Source organism: Bos indicus, chromosome 20 (assembly GCF_029378745.1).
Source record: "Bos indicus isolate NIAB-ARS_2022 breed Sahiwal x Tharparkar chromosome 20, NIAB-ARS_B.indTharparkar_mat_pri_1.0, whole genome shotgun sequence".
Lineage (NCBI taxonomy): Eukaryota > Metazoa > Chordata > Mammalia > Artiodactyla > Bovidae > Bos > Bos indicus.
Window position 1 is genome coordinate 53,423,874 of NC_091779.1, and position 21,779 is coordinate 53,445,652.

The window sequence follows — 21,779 nt, forward strand, 5'->3', positions numbered from 1 at the left end:
ACATCCAGAATTTCATCACCCAGTTCAAATCCAGCTATGGATGAGGCTCTTTGGACCTGTAAGTACATATCCTCTGGTACAATGCCTCTTGATTTGCCATCCTATAAAAATCTAAAGATGTCATTTGCCCACCACACATACAATGATGGGACAGGCATAAGAAAACAAATACGTATTTAGAAAGAACAAAGTTAGAGATGCGATGAGTTACTGGTCCATAGCAAACTTGAAATTTTTTCAGGCAGATACTAGAAATTCCTAAACTAGGTCTTGAGGTGTAGAAATATATATATATATATATTTGTGTGTGTGTGTGTGTGTGTGTGATACGACCCTCAGGATTTTTTTTTTCCCTCAGACTATGTCATTATTCCTCTTCTTGAACAAAAGTTAGAATGTGTGTGAGATGGGTTTTTCTCTTAGCTGACATCTTGCTATTAGAAGTTTGGACATCCATCAGCTTCTTTTCCTTGAATTTTTGAAGAAATATCTGTGTTAAATTATACTTTTCATTAAATTATGATGTTATAACCTTTGTTGAAATTCAAACTCTCCTAAATATATATGTAGGGTCTATTCTTTTACTCTCTATGCTGTCCCTTTAATCTGTATATCTGTATTTACACCAATGCATTTTTGTTTTGAGATCTGATATCAAATAGTGGGAATTGATAGCTTATACCTTGTCTTGGGATTCCAGATGAGCCCCCAAGATGATAGATGGAAGCTTACAGTGTTCCACATGATTCATGGTCTCCAAATGAGAATGAGAATATTTAACTCCAGGACCAAAAGCAGTCTCAGTCACTCAGAACTCCATGTAGTAGAGATTTTATTAAAGTGATAGTGACAGAAAAAAGCTTCTGACTTAGACATCAGAAGCGGGTAGAGAGATTAACTGCCTTGCTAGTTTTAAATAGAGAATTATATACTTTTCTGCCTGCTGTAGAGAATAGAAAAAAAGAAAAAAAACACCTCAAGGCTGTGAAAGTTTTGCCTGGACCCTTTCCTGTAACATACATCCTGAGAAAACATCAGCACAAGATTAGCTAGAAAGAATGGGTTAACCCAGAGCTCAAGGCTGTGGAAGTTTTACCCAGATCTTCTCTCATAACATACACTTTGAGCTCAAAAAAGCCATGTCCTTGAACAAGAGATACCTACAAGGCCTATGTGTCTAAGAAAAAAGAATGTGAAAAAGAAAGAATGTACACCTCTTCCTTAAAGAGACCTTAGGCTTGGACTCCTTATCAACCTAAGTTAACTTTCTCAGAATCTCCCAATTAGGTTATATTTCTCTTTTCCAAAACTACTTTGACTTTGACTTTGACTATCATAAGTCATTGGCCATCTCCTTTTTCTTTTAAGAATCTGCTTGTCAATTTCTTAAAAAAAAAAAGTCCATAGTAGTATTGATTAGAATTTCATATACCCTATAGAACAATTTTAGAAAAAAAATTATTATATTTTTATTTATTTTTTATATATAAAATTTATATAAACATTTATATTATATTGTCTATAATACAGTTATTATAGACAACTTTCAATCTATGGATATGCTAGATCTTTTTATTTTGATTTTAAAAATTAGCAGTAATTTGTAGTTTTCAGGAAAGAGATCTCATGTATCTTTTTCAAAATGTTTCCCTTAATATTTAGCCTTTTGTGTTTAGTGGTTTTATTAATGCATTAATTTTGCTTATTGCTAGTGTGTAAATGGAGAAGGCAATGGCATCCCACTCCAGTACTCTTGCCTGGAAAATCCCGTGGACAGAGGAGCCTGGTGGGCTGCAGTCCATGGGGTCGCAAAGAGTTGGACATGACTGAGTGACTTCACTTTCACTTTTCACTTTCATGCATTGGAGAAGGAAATGGCAACCCACTCCAGTGTTCTTGCCTGGAAAATCCCAGGGATGGGGAGCCTGGTGGGCTGCAGTCTATGGGGTCGCACATAGTCGGACACTATTGAAGTGACTTAGCAACAGTAGCAGCGTCAGTGTGTAAAAATGCATTCATTTTTAAAATATTGTCCTTGAATCCTCTGAATTTGTTAAACTTACCAAAGTGTAGTTACTGTGTGTGTTTGTGTGTGTCTATATAAAAAATTCCTTAGTATTTTACAGACTGATGAGCATATTATCTGTGTGTACAGGGAGGTTTACTTCTTTTTAATCTGTATAATTTTCCTTATGTTTCTTCTGTTTTATTGTAATGTCTAAAGGGTTCAGTACAATTCTGTATATAAGTAGTACAAATGCATATAGTTACTTTCTTCTTAATCCTAGCAGGAAAGGCTTTTGGATATTTGTCTTTCATGACCAAGTCTGATAGTTAGTTTTACCTCTTTAAGTGCAGATTATGAGATTGAGAGTTTCCTTGTATTTCTAGTGTGTTGAGTGTGTCATGAATGCACACTGACTTCTATTAAATGCCTTTTATGCATTAATAAGAACCATCTAATTATACTCCTTAATTATGGTAAAGTGGTTAATTTCATTGTTTGGTTTTTGAATGTAAAACTCTTCAATAACATCAGTCAGTCAGTCAGTTCAGTCGCTCAGTCGTGTCCGACTCTTTGCAACCCCATGAATCACAGCATGCCAGGCCTCCCGGTCCAACACCAACTCCCGGAGTTCACCCAAACTCACGTCCATCGAGTCAGTGATGCCATCCAGCCATGTCAGCCTCTGTTGTCCCTTTCTCCTCCTGCCCCCAATCCCTCCCAGCATCAGAGTCTTTTCCAATGAGTCAACTCTTTGCATGAGGTGGCCAAAGTACAGGAGTTTCAGCTTTAGCATCATTCCTTCCAAAGAAATCCCAGGGCTGAGCTCCTTCAGAATGGACTGGTTGGATCTCCTTGCAGTCCAAGGGACTCTCAAGAATCTTCTCCAACACCACAGTTCAAAAGCATCAATTCTTCCGTGCTCAGCCTTCTTCACAGTCCAACACTCACATCCATACATGACCACTGGAAAAAACATAGCCTTGACTAGACAGACCTTTGTTGGCAAAGTAATGTCTCTGCTTTTCAATATGCTATCTAGGTTGGTCATAACTTTCCTTCCAAGGAGTAAGCATCTTTTAATTTCATGGCTGCAGTCACCATCTGCAGTGATTTTGGAGCCCAAAAAATAAAGTCTGACACTGTTTCCACTGTTTCCCCATCTATTTCCCATGAAGTGATGGGACCGGAATCCATGATCTTTGTTTTCTGAATGTTGAGCTTTAAGCCAACTTTTTGACTCTCTACTTTCACTTTCATCAAGAGGCTTTTGAGTTCCTCTTCACTTTCTGCCATAGGGGTGGTGTCATCTGCATATCTGAGGTTATTGATCTTTCTCCCGGCAATCTTGATTCCAGCTTGTGCTATCAATAAAATGATAGACTTCACTTTATCATGGCATGCTATTCATTTCATGTAATTTTTTATTGCATTTGCTAATTAATACATAATGAAGAATAGTACATGTATTTTTATAAGGGGTACTGGACTCATAGCTTCCTGGTTTGATATCAGAATAATATTGTTTTCAAGTAATATATTTGGTAGCAATCTCTATTTTGGGGAAGGGGCTATGCCGTTTTGGTATTTTCTCTTGCCTAAATGTATAAAAACATTCACTGGTGAAACTGTGGCTCAAGCAGGTGATCTCAAGTGGTGGTAATTTTGCTTCTCAGGTGACATTTGGAAATGTCTAGAAACCGGGAGAAAATGCTACTGGCACAAACTGGGTATAGGCTACAAATTCCAGTCAACATCCAACAGCAAAACGTGCAGTACGGGCTCCCTCAGTAAAGAGTGATGTGGTCTAACTCATCAAAAGTATTAGTCTGTGTAATATTGGCTTAGAGTTTTCTTTATGCCAAGGATGAAGATTATAAAAAGAGTTGCTTTAAAATATAATAAGCTATTTACCTTTTTTTCTACTTTTAGTCAGTTTTGATGAATTGTGCTTTTAAGAAATTTGTCCATTTTAAATGAGCTAACATTTTTGGCCAAAGCTTGTTTTTTTTCCTTATTGACATTTTAATGCTTGTGTTATCTGTCATGATTCTTTATATATTCCGGCTATTGGTAAATTCTTTTTTTCTTTGTTTTAAAAATGTTTTGTTTTTGTCATGCTAAGATTTTATAGATTTAAGAAATTTTTGTGATAACTAAATTTTGGCTTTTAAAATAGTCATTTGTCTTTTTTGTTTGTTTGTTTTAAAAACTCTCCTCTTGACTGTATTTATTTATTTATTTATTTATTTTGCTTTTTTAGTCTACATTCCTAAAGTTTAATTTTCTTTTTTTTCTCTATCTTCTTGATGTAGAAATTTAAATCACTGTTTTTGGGCCCTTTTTAAATGCAGTTGATCCTTGAACAACATGGGTTTGAATTCCATAGGTGCATTTATACATAGATTTTTTTTTCAATAAATACTCATACAGCATTACATAACACATGGCTGAAACTGTAGATGTAGGATCATGGAAATGAAAGGTCAACTGTAAAGTTATCTGAATTTTCAACTGTGTGAAGAGTCAGCACCCCTGATCTCCACGTTGTTCAAGGGTCAGTTGTATATACATTTAAACCATACATTTCTCATTCCCTCTAAGATCAGGAACAAGACAAGGGTGCCCACTCTCACCACTGTTACTCAACATAGTTTTGGAAGTCCTAGCTATGGCAATCAGAGAAGAATAAATAAATAAGTAAATAAAAGGAATCCAGATTGGAAAGGAAGATGTAAAACTCACTCTTTGCAAAACATGATGTTGTGCATAGAACACCCTAAGATAGTACCAGAAAATTACTAGAGCTGATCAGTGAGTTTAGTAAAGCTTCAGGGTACAAAATCAATACACAGAAATCACTTGTGTTCCTATATATTAAACCATACACTTCTCTCAAAACATAGCTTTAGTTGTATGCCATACTTTTCAATATATTGTGTTTTCCTTATATTTTGGTCAACATTTTGTTAGTTCCCCTGTTTTTCTTCTAGTTTTATTGAGATATAATTGGTATACCACACTGTATATGTACAGCAGAGGACACCACCTTAATGGCTGAAAGAGAAGAGGAACTAAAGAGTTTCTTGATGAAGGTGAAAGAGGAGAATGAAAAAGCTGCCTTAAAACTCAACGTTGAAAATAGTAAGATCAAAAAAAAAAAAAAGAAAAAAGAAAGAAAATAGTAAGATCATGGCACCCAGTCTCATTACTTCATGGCAAATATATAGGGAAAAAATGGAAACAGTGAAAGATTATTTTCTTGAGTTCCAAAATCACTGCAGACAATCACAGTAGCCACAAAATTAAAAGACACTTGCCGCTTGGAAGAAAAGCTATGACAAACCTAGAAAGCCTAATAAAAAGCAGAGCTGTCACTTTGCCGACAAAGGTCCATCTAGTCAAAGCTATGGTTTTTCCAGTAGGCATGTACAGATGTGAGAGCTGGACCAGGAAGAAGGCTTAGCACCAAAGAATTAATGCTTTCAAACTGTGTTGTTGAAGAAGACTCTTAAGAGTCCCTTGGACAGCAAGGAGATCAAAGCAGTCCTTCCTAAAGGAAATCAAACCTGAATATTCACTGGAAAGACAGGTGCTGAAACTGAAGTTCCAATAATTTGCCCACCTGATGCGAAGAGCCAATTCACTGGAATAGGCCGTGATGCTGGGAAAGAATCAGAGCAGGAGGAGAAGGGGGCAACAGAGGATGAGATGGTTGGATGGTGTCACAGACTCAATGGACATGAGTTTGAGCAAACCCCAGGAGATAGTGAAGGATGGGGAAGCCTGGCATGCTGCCATTCATGGGATCGCAAAGAGCTGGACATGACTGAACAACAACAAATAAGTACAGCATTAAGATTTTGTTTTTTTCTTTGTTTTCTCTGAAGTATAATTAACTTTCAACACTATGTTAGTTTCTAATATGCACATAGAGGTTCAATAGTCCTATACATTTCAAAATATTCATCATGATGACTCTAGTTATATGTCACCATGCAAACATATTACGTAGTTAGTGACCCTATTCCCCACAGTGTAGATTTTATATCTGTGACTCATTTATTTCTCACGTGGAAGTTTATGCTTTTTAATCCCCCTCCCTTATTTGTCTTCTTTCCTTCACCCACCATTTCCCCTCTGGCAGCCACATGTTTGTTCTCTGTATCTACAAATCTGCTTCTGTTATTTTTGTTTATATGATGTTTTTTACATTCCACATATAGTGAAATCATGCAGTATTTTTTTCTTTTGGTCTCGTTTATTTCACTTAGCATAATATCCTCAATTGCATCCCTGTTGCTTCCCATGACAATATTTCATTCTTTTTTTATGACTAATATTCCATTGTGCATGTGTATATACACCACGTCTCCTTTATCCATTCATCAATAGATAGGCATTTGGGTGGTTTCCGTAACTTGGATGTTATAAATAATACTGTGAATATAAGGTTGCATACATCTTTTTAAATTAATGCTTTCATTTTCTTCAGATAAATACCCAGGATTGGAAAAGCTGGATGACATGATAATTCTATTTTTAATTTTTTCAGGAACCTCTATATTGTTTTCATAGTGGCTGCTCCAATTTACATTCCCACCAACAGGGCATGAAATTTCCACTTTCTAATTCTTGCCAATATTTGTTGTGCTTTTGATCACAGTTATTCTAACAGGTGTGAGGTTGTATTCATTGTGGTTTTGACGTCTGTTTACCTGATGCTTAGTGATATTGAACATCTTTTTGTTTAGCTGTTGGCCATTTCTATGTCTTCTTTGAAAAAATGTGTACTGAGAGCCTCTGCCCTTTTTAATAAGTGGGTTTTTTGATGTTAAATAGAATGAGTTCTTTATGTATTTTGGATATCAAACCCTTATTAGGTATATATTGAATAGTTTGCAAATATTTTATCCCATTCAGTAGATGGACTTTGCATTTTCTTGATAGTTTTATTGATTGTATAAAAGCTTTTTACCATGATATAGTCCCCTTTATTTACTACGTTAAATCTTTTGACTTCTGGTTTATTTAGAGATGTGTTATTCAACTCTGAATATTTTTTCTCTATATCTTATTTTCATTCATTTGTATTTTTCCATTTTTATCACTTAGCATAATCTATAAGTTTATATCCTTTTGAAATTTATTGTTACTTATATAATCAAGCATATGATTCTCTCTTGGAGAACATTCTTTGTCAGCTTGACAAGAATATGTTTTATACAGTTCTTAAGCAGTGTTTTGTAGTCAGTTTGGTTAGCTTGATTGATGGCACAATCAAAGTTTTCTCTCTCCTTTGTAATTTTGTGTATTTGTTATATCAATTATTGAGAGTGAGGTGTTAAATATACCACCTTTAATTGTATTACCCTATTCTTCCTGTTAATTATGTCAGTTTTTGCTGCATGAATTTTTGTGTTCTTTAATTAGGCTTATGCATATTTTGGATTTTTTATTTGCTCTTGATGAATCATGAAATGGTCTCTTTTGTCTCTTGTAATGTACTTTGTATTGAAGTATAATTTGTCTGATATTCATAAGCTTTGCTTTTATATACTTATAATTAGCCTATGTATCATTTTTCCTCTTTTACTCTCAGCCTTTTTATGTATTTTCATTTAAAGTACATTAGTGCAGACAACATGTAGCTGGGTCTTATTTTTTTTAATTTCATCTAAAATTTCTGCCTTTTATTTGGTGTATTTAGTACATTTATGTAGTTTATTAGTTTTTATTCTGATATTCACAAAATATAATATCCATCCTTATGAAAATGCAAAATTCTTTGTCTCTTAATATATATGCAAGTGTGTATAACCATCACAACTCTCTAACTCCAGAATATTTGCATCACCCCTAAAAAGAAACCTCATACTCATTAGGAGTCACTCTCTTTTTCTCTCCTGACCCCCAGTCTATAGCAGTATTTGTTTAGAGATTGTTTGAAATTTGTTTTCATTTATCTTGGGTACATACCTCAACTAGTATTACTGGGTCATATGGTAAGTATATGTATAACACATTGAAGAGTTATTAAATATTTTTCAAAATGACATAATTTTACAATTCTGTCAGCAATGTATGAGGATTCTAATTTCTCCATATCCTTGCTTATAATTATATTTTATATCTTACTAAAATTTTAGCCATCCAAGTAGGTATGAAATGTTGCTCATTGTAGTTTTAATTTTCATTCTGTAATGACTAACGATGTTGGTCTTTTTGTATAGTTACTAGTTACTCACATATCTTCTTTTGAGAAATGTTTTATTCAGTTTTTTGTACAGTTTTCAATTGAGCTATTTGTCTTTTTATTGTTGTTTTGTGTCACTTATAAATTTTAGATACTAGACTCATTGAATATATGGTTTTCAAATATTTCTCTCAATCTATGAGTTTAGTTTCACTTTCTTGATGATATGCTTTGATGTAACAGAGATTTTAATGTTGATACATTCAATTTTTTTTTTTTTTTGGTTTGGTTTCTTTTGATTTTAGTGCCATAGTTAGAAAATATTGATTACTCCAATGTTACAGAATTTATACCTCACTTTTATATTAAGATTTTTCCACATTTTGGTCTTAGTTTTTTTTTTTTTTTTTTAATTTACTTTGACTTGGTTTTTATATATGATGTGAGGCCGGAAAGAAGTGTCATTTTTTTGCATCTGTAGTCCTTCCAAATTTGTTTAAAAGAGCATTCCTTCCTCCATTAAATTATCTGCATACACATATATTGAGCATCAATTGACCCTAAATGTAAGGGTTTATTTTGGAACTTGGATTGCATTTCTATTCCACTGATCTATATGTCTCTTCACATCCTAGTTTCACATATATTCTTCTGTATTGTAGTTTTGTGTTAAATTTTGAAGTCTAGTATATCTGGTTTTCTTACTTTATTTTTTTTGCAGTATTGTTTTGGCTATTTAGGTTAAGATTACCTTACATTTCCATATGAATTTTATGAATGACTCATCTTCTAAAAAATTTGAGATTTTGGTAGAGATTAAAATAAATAAATATTGCATGATTAGCAATATTAATGGAGAAGGAAATGGCAACCCACTCCAGTATTATTGCCTGGAAAATTCTGTGGACAGAGGAACCTGACAGGCTACAGTCCATGGGGTCACAAAGAGTCGTCGGACATGACTGAGCACATCAGCACAGCAATAGTAAATTTTCATATCAACAAATAATTTGGATCTTTTAATTTTTTTTCAGGGATAATTTATAGGTTTCATTGTTTACATTTGCTCTGCTTTTGTTATATTTTTATTCCTAAATACTTTATTGTCTTTAATGCAGTTTTAAATTGATTTCTTAATTTAAATTTTGATTATTTATTGCAAGCCTATAGAAATAAAATGTATATTTCTATATTCATCTTATATCTCAACATATACTAAACTTACTTTCTTTAGCTTTAATAATTTTTGATGGTCTGTTTAGGGTTTTGTATATAAGAAAAATCATGTCATCTGCAAATACAGGCACTTTTTGTTTGTTTGTGGTTCTAAAATGGGTGGATTTTTTTTTTTTTCTTAATTGTCCTTGCTAGAACCTCCAGTGCTGAACAGAAGTGGCAAGAGTGGATATTTGTCTTGCTTTTGATCTTTGGAGGAAAACTTACAATCTTTCACTATTAATTATGATGTTACCTGTTGATTTGTTTTGAGTATATCTCCCCCTGGAGAAGGGATGGCCATCTTTGAAGCTGTTCCCTTCTACCCTCATTTGCTTTGTTGTTTTTATTGCGAAAGGTGTTGGTTTTTCTCAAATGGTTTTCAGAATCCGTGAAATAATTATATAATTTTTGTCCTTTATAATACTGGTATGTTGTATTATATTAATTGATTTTGATATGTTGTAAGAAAACTTTCTTCTCTTAATAAACCACACAGTTATAGCAGATAACGTTTTTTATATGTTCCCAGATTTGATTTGCTAATATTTATTGAGGATTGTTGTATCCTATATTTATAAGGTAAACTGACCTGTAGATTTCTCTTTTTGTGATATTTCTATCAGGTTTTGGTGTCAATATAAACTGGCCTCATACAATGAGTTTAAATTATTTTTTGGAGAAGTTATAGAGGAGTGATGTTAATTATTTCAGTGTTTGGTGACAGTCACCATGTGGCTATTGGACTCTAAACTTTTCCTTGTGGATTTTCACTGTGACTTCAAGATACTGATTTTCAAGACTACTGTAGAGTTGAGGGAAGCAGGGAGGATGTAAGTAGGGTACATTGTGTGTGCTAAGTTGCTTCAGTTGTGTCTGACTCTTTGTAACACGATGGATTGTGGCCCACCAGGCTCCTCTGTCCATTGGTTTCTCCAGACAAGAATATTGGAGTGGTTGCTGTGCCCTCCTCCAAGGGACCTTTTTGATCCAGGGTTTGAACCTCAGTCTCTTAAATCTCTGGCATTGGCAGGGTGATTCTTTACCACTAGGGACTACCTGGGAAGTCCATAGGATGTGTTGAAACAGCACAAATTTCACTGCTCACACAAAGATTCAGCTGTTTTTCTTGTTTACAATCTCCTTGGAATGCTGCAGTCACTGGTTAATTTCCAGAGCCCTAAAAAGTTGATTATTACAACTTTTTGTCAGCATTACCATTGCTTTTATGGAGGAGAAAATTGTAATGGTCCTTCACTGTTTTTGCTGATTCACCATTTTTGCTGATGTCTACAGTGTAGTGCGAAGAGTTGACTCATTGGAAAAGACCCTGATGCTGGGAGGGATTGGGTGCAGGAGGAGAAGGGGACGACAGAGGATGAGATGGCTGGATGGCATCACCAACTCGATGGACATGGGTTTGGGTGAACTCTGGGAGTTGGTGATGGACAGGGAGGCCTGGCGTGCTGCGATTCATGGGGTTGCAAAGGGTTGGACACGACTGAGCAACTGAACTGAACTGCACTGAAGGAAAAACATACCCTTGAGGAAGTTGTGTTGTTTTGTTGTGTAATTATTAGCTTTGGGCTTAAAGAAAGATAATCTTAGAAGAAATAGATTGCATAACAATTCAGACCTTAAGAAAAAATATGTCTTACATAAACAAGACATAAAGGAATGTGGGGGAAAAAAAAAGTTTGTCCCTTTTTCTTCCTTGGACTCTTTATCAACCTACCTAAGAATGAACTCCCTCACTAGGGGCTTAAAACAACACAGATTTTTTTTCCCTAGGGTCAGAAAGTGAAAGCGAAAGTTTCTCAGTCCTGTCTGACGCTTTGCAACCCCATGGACTGTAGTCCATGGAATTCTCTAGGCCAGAATACTTGAGTGGGTAGCCTTTCCCTTCTCCAGGGGTTCTTCCCAACCCAGGGATCGAACCCACATCTGCATAGCAGGCAGATTCTTTACCGCTGAGCTGCAAGGGAAGCCCTAAAGTCAGAAGGTCAATATAATTCCCATGGCACTAAAATCACAGCTTAGGCAGAGCTTCATTCCTTCTGTAGGCTTTGGGGAAGAGCTACAGAAGGCTCTTTCTTGGCTTTTCCTGCTTCTAGAGATGTTACTTGGGACTTCAACAAAATCTCTTACATTTCAAACCCAGCAATGAGGCACTGAATACTTCTCACACTTCCTTTTGTCTCTCTCTCTCACCTACCTAGAATGGATTCCTCCCTATTAAGAAGCCACATGTCAGATTAGTCCACGCTAAAGAAATTAAGGGGATTTCCTTATCTCAAAAGGAAATTTTGAGATATCACAAATATATCACAATCATGTTTGTGAATTTATTTTTCTTGAAAAGCAACATATTCAGAGTTTCCCAGAATAAAGACATATGTTGAAGGACAAATAATCCACTTACCAAATTTATTTATTTATTTTTGGCAATGAATTTTTTAATTTAAATTGATTTATTTTAATTGGAGGCTAATTACTTTACAATATTGTATTGGTTTTGCCATACATCAACATGAATCTACCACGGGTGTATACGTGTTCCCCATCCTGAACCCCCCTCCCACCTCCCTCCCCATACCATCCCTCTGGGTCATCCACCTACCAAATTTAATATCATGACTTCTGTGTACCACCTGATCTCTTCTGATATTACTACTTCTTTACTTTTTCTCTGTTTCCTTATTAAGTGTGATTCTTACATATTGTATACTGTCATGTTTTCTGCTTAGTGTCTGCTTTCCCCCAATGGAATGAATGCAGGCACTACCCAGACAGAAATCTCTGCCTCCTTGTTCAGTGATAGATTTAAGTACCGAGTACTGTGACTGATCCATGGTGGATATTAAATTTTTTTTTCCAATGAAAGAACTCCTAAAAATGACTGAAGGATCAAACAATAATCTTAGATTTTATTGTCAGATGACATTTCCAAAGGAACAAAATCATTCACATTTCCATTATCTTTCTCCTCCCTCACTTCTATATACAATTACTGTTTTCTTGCCTGAGAAAAAGGTGCTAAAATAAATAGTTTAAATGGGGATAAACTCATAACACATTTGAGAGTGTGAGCAGTGGTTTAGGTGGGTAATTTTACGGAATTGTATTAATGTTTAGTATACCTTGAGGTTTTTTTTTTTTTTTTCTCTTTAAAAGCAGATGACAGAGCCACCCCTTTCTCAGCTAGATTTTTTTTTTTATTATTTTTTAACTTTTTATTTTTATTGGAATATAACTGATTAATGGGGCTCAGTGGTAAAGAATCCACCTGCCAGTGCAGGAGACATGTGTTCTATCCCTGGGTTGAGAAGATCTCCTGGAGAAGGAAGTGGCAACCAAATGTAGTATTCTTGCCTGGAAAACCCCATGGACAGAGGAACCTGGCAGGCTACAGTCCATGGAGTCGCAAAGAGTCAGGTACCAACTCAGTGACTAATCAGCAACAACATACCTGATTAACAATGTTATGATGCTTTCAGGTGGACCCCGAAGGGTCTCAGGCATACATATACATGTATCCGTTCTCTTCCAAACTTCCTTCCCATCCAGGCTGGCACATAACGTTGAGCAAAGTTCCCTGTGCTATACAGTAAGTCCTTGTTGGTTATCCATTTTAAGCATAGCAGTTCTCAACTAGATATTGATTAGAAGATAAAAGAAGACATTAAATCTGATAGGGAATATGTTTTCTGGTCCCTTATGTTTCTCATTTTAATTCTAATCAAGTGGTCACTTATTGAGGCTACAAAGCGATTAATAGTAAAATTCTTAAGCCATGAGTGTATTCTGCAGTGGCCAAATATTTGGCACACTGAATGCATCTCTCTGAAGTAGAGCTGATGGGCATGGGATTCTGACAACTTCAAACTTTAGAGATATTTTGTGGTTTTTCATCTTGTGTGTTAATACCCCTGATCTTGGATTCGGGGGGAGGGGATATAATAGTTAAAACATATGTTCCTTTTTGCTCCTTTCCTCCTCCTCTTTTTCATTTACTGGTTTTCTTTTCTAAGAATACCAATAATTCAATCATGAAACCTTTGTGTGTATACAAGGACCTTGGATGTTTCTAGTTAAACAAATGCAATCCTTATTTTCTTGCCCTCATCTAATTTCTTAACATTTAATTGATAAACACTAGCTTTTTGGTTGAACAAAATACTGACACTGCATTTAGCAGAACCTTTTACATATGAATTGGTGAATGATTAAATATGATGATTATGTATTCTTTTTTTGTTGTTGTTGCATGAAGAGACTGATGTGTTAATTACCAACAGTAATTAATATGTATGGTAAAAACATATTTGATATATTTTTTCTTTGCATAATTACTTATTAAGAGTTCAATTGATTTTTGTTTTATCTGCTTCTGGTTTAAAATAAATATAACATTTACTGGAATGAGAGATACACAGTAAGTTTTAATGACATGTCTTTCCTGTGATCCTCACGTAGCTCTAACTTTATATCACCTGTATTTTATGTGTTGGAAAAATGATTATAATGAAATCACTATATAATATTTCTCACTCTTTCTGATTAATACTGGAATATTATAAATACAAACTTCCTATTCATAAAAATGCATAAATTATATAGTCCAAAATATCACATTTTAAGCCAGTGGCCTAACTTTAAAACATAGCTTGAAGTCCTAACTCGAAGCCACTTTCAAAATTAATTGCTCTGACACTATCTTCTTAACCTTTTAAATTTATTTTTCCCCAAAGGATAGAATATTATCTCAGTGAGGAACTCTGCGTTAGAAAGAAAGTTATAAATTTTTAGGTCCGATTCAAATGTGGTCCAGGGTAAATAGATAGTTTTCTGAGAGAAACTCATGTGAGTCATGTTAGCTTTCTAAGTGACACAGGTTACTCCTTAACACTAAGGAAGAGACAATTTATTAAAGGAATACCAGAGAAGAGTTCATTTTGCTTCATTTGGGTGATTGTGTTTTCTTTTCTTTCTTCCTTCTTGTCCTTTTACTGTTCTTTAAAGAACAACTAATTAACTCTATGTTATTATGTGATCAGATACACAAGGATATTTTATTCTTGCTTTAGGACAGTATAAAAGCTCTCTTTCAGCATAAAAATATCACTCACTTTGCAAAATCTCATGATTCTATAAGTATATCCCCATTACTATGGGTTATGCAAGACCCTTCTACTGTGCTCTTTGTAGGATTAATGAACTATGTGTGACTAAAGTCAACTTTATTTTCCAATTTTTAAAAAATATTTTAATGGAAAAAAGATGGAAATCTCTCAATATAGTAGCTAGCAAACTGACAATGCAATATTTCAAAAAAAAGTGGTAGTTGCTCAGTCATATCCAGTTCTTTATGATCCCCTAGACTGTAGCCTGCCAGGCTCACCTGTCCATGCAATTTTCCAGGCAAGAATGCTAGAGTGGGTTGCAATTGCCTTCTCCAGGGAATCTTCCCGACCCACGGATCAAACTCAGGTCTCCTGCATTGCAGGCAGATTGTTTACCATCTGAGCCACCAGGGAAGCATCCAGAGCATTCCTACTTTATGACTCTTTTCCCAGTTCCTTTCATTTGATGTCTCATTGCTGCCCACCCTCAAAGATAACACATTTCTATTCTGATTATCAGCGTAACCTAATCATCTGTATCTAATAGCCTCTTTTCATGATTTAAGATTTCTACCTCTTCTACAATCATTACTCTTTAGCCATTTCATTCAAAATATTCATTCATTCATTCATTGTTTTTTGCCTTATAAAACCTAATATAAAACCCGTGTTCTTCCAGAATCTTAAAGCCTACGTATTAAGCAAAACAAGACAATGTAAGCAGTGTGTCCCGTAATTTCTGTTGGAGTGCATGTTGTAAACAAAAATGAATTTTTAAGAATAGGTTGAATAGAGAAGAGGTAATCCTGAGGGTGGATCACTTTGTGGGTTCACAAATAATACTCATCATAGTCTTGAAAACTACTTATTGATTGACCTACTGCTACTGTGATGGATTTCCATTAGTGTTACATGGAAACTATTATTTCAAGGACAGATGAGAAATTTTAAAAACCCATTGAATAAGTGATCATCTCCATTAGTAAAACACTCAAACTAGATTTATTTTAAAAATATATAGAGTCACAGATATAGAAAGCAAATTTATGTTTACCAGGGAATAAACAGGGGAGGGATAAATTAGGAGAATGGAATTGACATACACTACTATACATAAACCAAAGATGGAGAAGCTCTATACAGTCAGCAAAAACAAGATCGGGAGCTGACTGTGGCTCAGATCATGAGCTCCTTATTGCCAAATTCAGAGTTAAATGAAGAAAGTAGGGAAAACCACTAGACCATTCAGGTATAACCTAAATCAAATCCCTTGTGATTATACAGTTGAAGTCAGAAATAGATTTAAGGGACTAGATCTGATAGACAGAGTGCCTGATGAACTATGGACTGAGGTCCGTGACATTGTACAGGAGACAGGGATCAAGACCATCCCCATGGAAAAGAAATGCAAAAAAGCAAAATGGCTGTCTGGGGAGGCCTTACAAATAGCTGTGAAAAGAAGAGAAGCAAATTGGGAGAATGGTATTGTAACATGTATAATATCATATAAGAAATTTATCACCAGTCCAGGTTCGATACAGGATATTGGGGCTGCTGCACTGGGATGATGCAGAGGGATGGTATGTGGAGGGAGGTGGAGGGGGGTTCAGGATTGGAAACATGTGTACACCCGTGGCAGATTAATGTTTATATATGACAAAACCAATGAAATATTGTAAAGTAATTAGCCTCCAATTAAAATAAATAATTTAAATTTTTTTTAAAAAGTAAAAAAAAAAGAAGAGAAGCAAAAAGCAAAGGAGAAAAGGAAAGATATAAGCATCTGAAGGCAGAGTTCCAAAGAATAGCAAGAAGAGATAAGAAAGACTTCCTCAGTGATCAATGCAAAGAAATAGAGGAAAACAACAGAATGGGAAAGACTAGAGATCTCTTCAAGAACATTAGAGATAACAAGGGAATATTTCATGCAAAGATGGGCACAATAAATGACAGAAATGGTATGGACCTAACAGAAGCAGAAGATATTAAGAAGAGGTAGCAAGAATACACAGAAGAACTGTACAAAAAAGACTTTCACGACCCAGATAATCACGATGGTGTGATCACTCACCTAAAGCCAGACATCCTGGAATGTGAAGTCAAGTGGGCCTTAGAAAGCATCACTATGAATAAAGCTAGTGGAGGTAATGGAATTCCAGTTGAGCTATTCCAAATCCTGAAAGATGATGCTGTGAAAGTGCTGCACTCAATATGCCAGCAAATTTGGAAAACTCAGCAGTGGCCACAGGACTGGAAAAGGTCAGTTTTCATTCCAATCCCAAAGAAAGGCAATGCCAAAGAATGCTCAAACTACCACACAATTGCACTCATCTCACACGCTAGTAAAGTAATGCTCAAAATTCTCCAAGCCAGGCTTCAGCAATATGTGAACCGTGAACTTCCTGATGTTCAAGCTGGTTTTAGAAAAGGCAGAAGAAATGTGTATAATATCATATATGAAACGAGTCGCCAGTCCAGGTTCGATGCAAGAAACTGGATGCTTGGGGCTGGTGCACTGGGACGACACAGAGGGATGGTACGGGAGGGAGGAGGGAGGAGGGAGGAGGGTTCAGGATGGGGAACATGTGTATTCCTGTGGTGGATTCATGTTGATATATGGCAAAACCAATACAATATTGTAAAGTTAAATAATAAAATTTTAAAAAAAGATAAAGCCAAAAACAATTGTTAAAGATAGAAAACGATGGAAAATACATGCTGACCTCAGCAAAAAAAGAAAAAAAGAAAGAAAAGGCAGAAGAAGCAGAGATCAAATTGCCAACATCTGCTGGATCATCGAAAAAGCAAGAGAGTTCCTGAAAAACATCTATTTCTGCTTTACTGACTATGTCAAAGCCTTTGACTGTGTGGATCACAGTAAACTGTGGAAAATTCTGAAAGAGATGGGAATACCAGACCACCTGATCTGCCTCTTGAGAAATTTGTAGCAACAGTCAGAACTGGACATGAAACAACAGACTGGTTTCAAACAGGAAAAGGAATACCTCAAGGCTGTATATTGTCACCCTGCTTATTTAACTTATATGCAGAGTACATCATGAGAAATGCTGGGCTGGAAGAAGCATAAGCTGGAATCAAGATTGCTGGGAGAAATATCAATAACCTCATATGTGCAGATAACAGCACCCTTATGGCAGAAAGTGAAGAGGAAATAAAAAGCCTCTTGATGAAAGTGAAAGTGGAGAGTGAAAAAGTTGGCTTGAAGCTCAACATTCAGAAAACGAAGATCATGGCATCCGGTCCCATCATTTCATGGCAAATAGATGGGGAAACAGTGAAAACAGCGTCAGACTTTACTTTTTGGGGGCTCCAAAATCACAGCAGATGGTGATTGCAGCCATGAAATTAAAAGACGCTTTCTCCTTGGAAGGAAAGTTATGACCAACCTAGATAGCATACTGAAAAGCAGAGACATCACTTTACCAACAAAGGTCCATCTAGTCAAGGCTATGGTTTTTCCAGTGGTCATGTATGGTTGTGAGAGTTGGACTGTGAATAAAGCTGAGCACCGAAGCATTGATGCTTTTGAACTGTGGTGTTGGAGAAGACTCTTGAGAGTCCCTTGGACTGCAAGGACATCCAACCAGTCCATTCTGATGGAGATCAGCCTTGGGTTTTCTTTGGAAGGAATGATGCTAAAGCTGAAATTCCAGTACTTTGGCCACCTCGTGCAAAGAGTTGACTCATTGGAAAAGACTCTGATGCTGGGAGGGATTGGGGGCAGGCAGAGAAGGGGACAACAGAGGATGAGATGGCTGGATGGCATCACCGACTTGATGGACATGAGTTTGAGTGAACTCCAGGAGTTGGTGATGGACAGGGAGGCCTCATGTGCTGTGATTCATTGGGTCTCAAAGAGTTGGACACGAATGAGTGACTGAACTGAACTGAACTATTCATTTCGATGTTTGGCAAAACCAATACAATTTTGTCAAGTTTAGAAATAAAATAAAATTTAAAAAAAATAAAAAAGACAAAGCACAGGTTAAAAAAAATAAAATGTGTGTGTGTGTGTATATATATATATATTAAAAATTATGTAAACTAAAAAAAAATAGATAACTAGTAAGACTCTACTTTATAAAACAGAAAACTCTACTCAATGATCTGTAATGACTTATATCAAAATAGAATGTAAAAACAAGGGGATATATATACCCTTTCACCAACAGGCTCTTTAGTTCTTCACTTTCTGCCATAAGGGTGGTGTCATCTGCAATTCTGAGGTTATTGATATTTCTCCCGGCAATCTTGATTCCAGCTTGTGCTTCCTCTAACCCAGCGTTTCTCATGATGTACTGTGCATGTAAGTTAAATAAACAGGGTGACAATATACAGCCTTGATGTACTCCTTTCCTATTTTGAACCAGTCTGTTGTTTCATGTCCAGGTCTAATTATTGCTTCCTGAGCTGCATACAGGTTTCTCAAGAGGCAGGTCAGGTGGTCTGGTAAATCAACTATACTCAAAAAAATAACAATAATTAAAAAAAAATAAAATACTCAAGCTAAATATTTACAACAATTTATGTAATCCAAATGTATTATTATAATATTTCAGTGTACCTTTGACTGTGTTGTACAACAATATCAATACTGTTAAGTAAGGAAATCAGTCCTGAATATTCATTGGAAGGACTGATGCTGAAGCTGAAACTCCAAAACTTTGGCCACCTGATGCGAAGAACTGACTCCTTGTAAAAGACCCTGATGTTGGGAAAGTATGAAGGTTAGAGGAGAAGGGGACAGCAGAGGGTGAGATGGTTGGATGGCATCACCCAACTTAATGGACACAAGTTTGAGCAAGCTCCGGGAGTTGGTGATGGACAGGGGAGCCTGGAGTGTTGCAGTCTATGGGCTTTCAAAGAATCGGAAACTACTAAGCAACTGAACTGAACTGAAGTTATAATTCACTGGCTCCTGCAGATTATGGGGGTTTCCCAGGTGGTGCTAGTGGTGAAGAACCCACATGCCAATGCAAGAGACTAAGAGATGCAGGTTTGATCCCTGGGTCATGAAGACCCCCTGGAGAAGGGTATGGCAACCCACTCCAGTTTTCTTGCCTGTAGAATCCCATGGACGGAGGAGCCTGGTGGACCACAGTCCATAGTGTCCCAAGGAATAAGACATGGCTAAAGCAACTTAGCACACACTGCACATTTACTATCTAGTTAGACATAACTTCTGAAACACTTATGCTAAGTGCTATGTTAATTCTCAAAACTTGAAAAATGTGGAGTTAGATTCAAGTGTTAAAATCTAAAGCCATAAATTTGCTGGCATTTATCTTTAATTGAATAATTTATCATAATCCATATAAAGCATAGAGCATATAAAATTTTAACAGATGCTTTAGATTGACAACTTTACTACTTTCACATACTTCTGTTGCTGGTCTATGTCCATATGCCTATTCAAAAAATACATATAGTTAACTGCAGTGTGATCCTTTCGTCCAAAACTAAATAATTTCAAATTAACCACTCTAAAAATGTAATAGTATATGATAATATCCTCAAGAGTCAATTATCACCATTGTCATATCTTTCAATAGTTAGTTGTTAGAAGGTTTAACTGTTTCTTTCAGTGTTTTTAATTAGTCATATTTATTATATATAGATTTATAATCCATACAGAATATAGCAATAGCTACTAAAATGACTTCACCTTTTGGTTAATTTAATAACATGCATGTTCCAGAAAAGGTTTTAAAAACGTTTGTTCAGAGAATTTGGTCCTTTACTTTGCTGTGTTTTCATCATGGGTAAATGCAAAATTGGAGAATATGAAACAGACTGCTCAATCGATATTTTGTAGACGTCTGTTGCATAAATGTTAAATCTCTTCTTGTAGGTGCTAAAATGATGTAAAGAGATATAAATAAATGAATAAATTCATTTTCATGCGTGCCTGCAACTGTCTCCATACAACTCATTCTACTGCTTCTTTTAGTAGTTAATTTACTAATGAAGTGTGAATCTTTGAAAGCTGTGTTTTTTATATTCTGCTAATGTAGTTTTACTCCTTTTTAGAAAAACTCCAAAAAAATCAGTTTGGAAATTATTTAATTTGTTGAATCTGAGTGATGCCTATCAAAATTTTATCCCTGATTATGTCTTATGTGTTTTCAAGAAACAAGTACAGTTTTTCCTGATGTACTGTTATTTATGTTTTGGACCCCTTCATTTTCCCGTTGAAATAGTCCTTTCCTTATATTATCTTTTTTCTATATTTTATCTTTAAAAATGTCTTCTAAGAGTTCAGAGACTTTAACATAAACCTTGAAATTTTTTACCTTGGCTAGAAACCAAAATGCTATGTGAACAAGGTTATATATTTTCAGTGTTTCAGAGTGTCAGAAATGTGCAAAGGTGAGTAGTTGTGGTTATGTGACCAAAAAGGTTCCGTGTGAAGGATAACTGTTCAGATCTCTTGGGAGAAACAATTTTTCAAGTATGTGTTTGAGATTTAAGAAAATACTGTGGATGTTCTCAGCTAGAAATATAGCAATGCTATTCATAGAAATATTAACTGAACTTCGATGTTATAATTCATTGTGTGAATTATATGCAGTTTAAAAGCATTTGCTAATATTTAAATGATAAAAAGTTTTTAAATTATCTTAATGTACAATATCTTTCTTATTGAAGACCTCTGCTGAAATATTACTCCTATAATGTCTATTCAAACAAAATTCAATCATTTTAGTTTTACAAGTGAGATTTATTAGTGTATCTCAATTAAAAATCAGGGCCTACTTACTGATTAAATCTATACTGCCATTTAGAGTGTAAAGTTTCATAATTTTTCAAGAAAGAGAATATTCCATCACAAGGTTTTTTTTTTTTTTTAATTTAGCAATCTGGAAGATATTTGTTTTTCCAAATTATAAAATTAACATTCCTGTAATAAATAAGTGTCCATTTTGTGGAAATTTTAATAAATAATTTGAATCTCAAATTTTACTATAATATTTTTAAAATTTTAATATTGAAATATAATGGCAAGCAGTTAATTCTTAGTTTTGTTTTTTTTTAATTCCCTGTGGAAATAAGGAAGACAACTGTGATTTACTGGTAGTTTCTTTTACAATTTTATTCTGTATAGGTAACAAAACATTGATTTAGTATAATGACAGCAAGGGTTATGCTTTTAATAAGTATTGCTCATTAATTTTTCTTCAATAATTAAGTCTCTTAGAACATAATAAAATATCCCTAT

The 21,779-nt window shown here is 35.1% G+C and overlaps 1 protein-coding gene across 7 annotated transcripts in view; it reads left to right on the forward strand.

Moving 5' to 3' along the window:
• CDH18 (cadherin 18) overlaps positions 1-21,779 on the forward strand; it is a 1,273,978-nt gene that overhangs the window by 948,529 nt on the left and 303,670 nt on the right. The window lies entirely within an intron of this gene.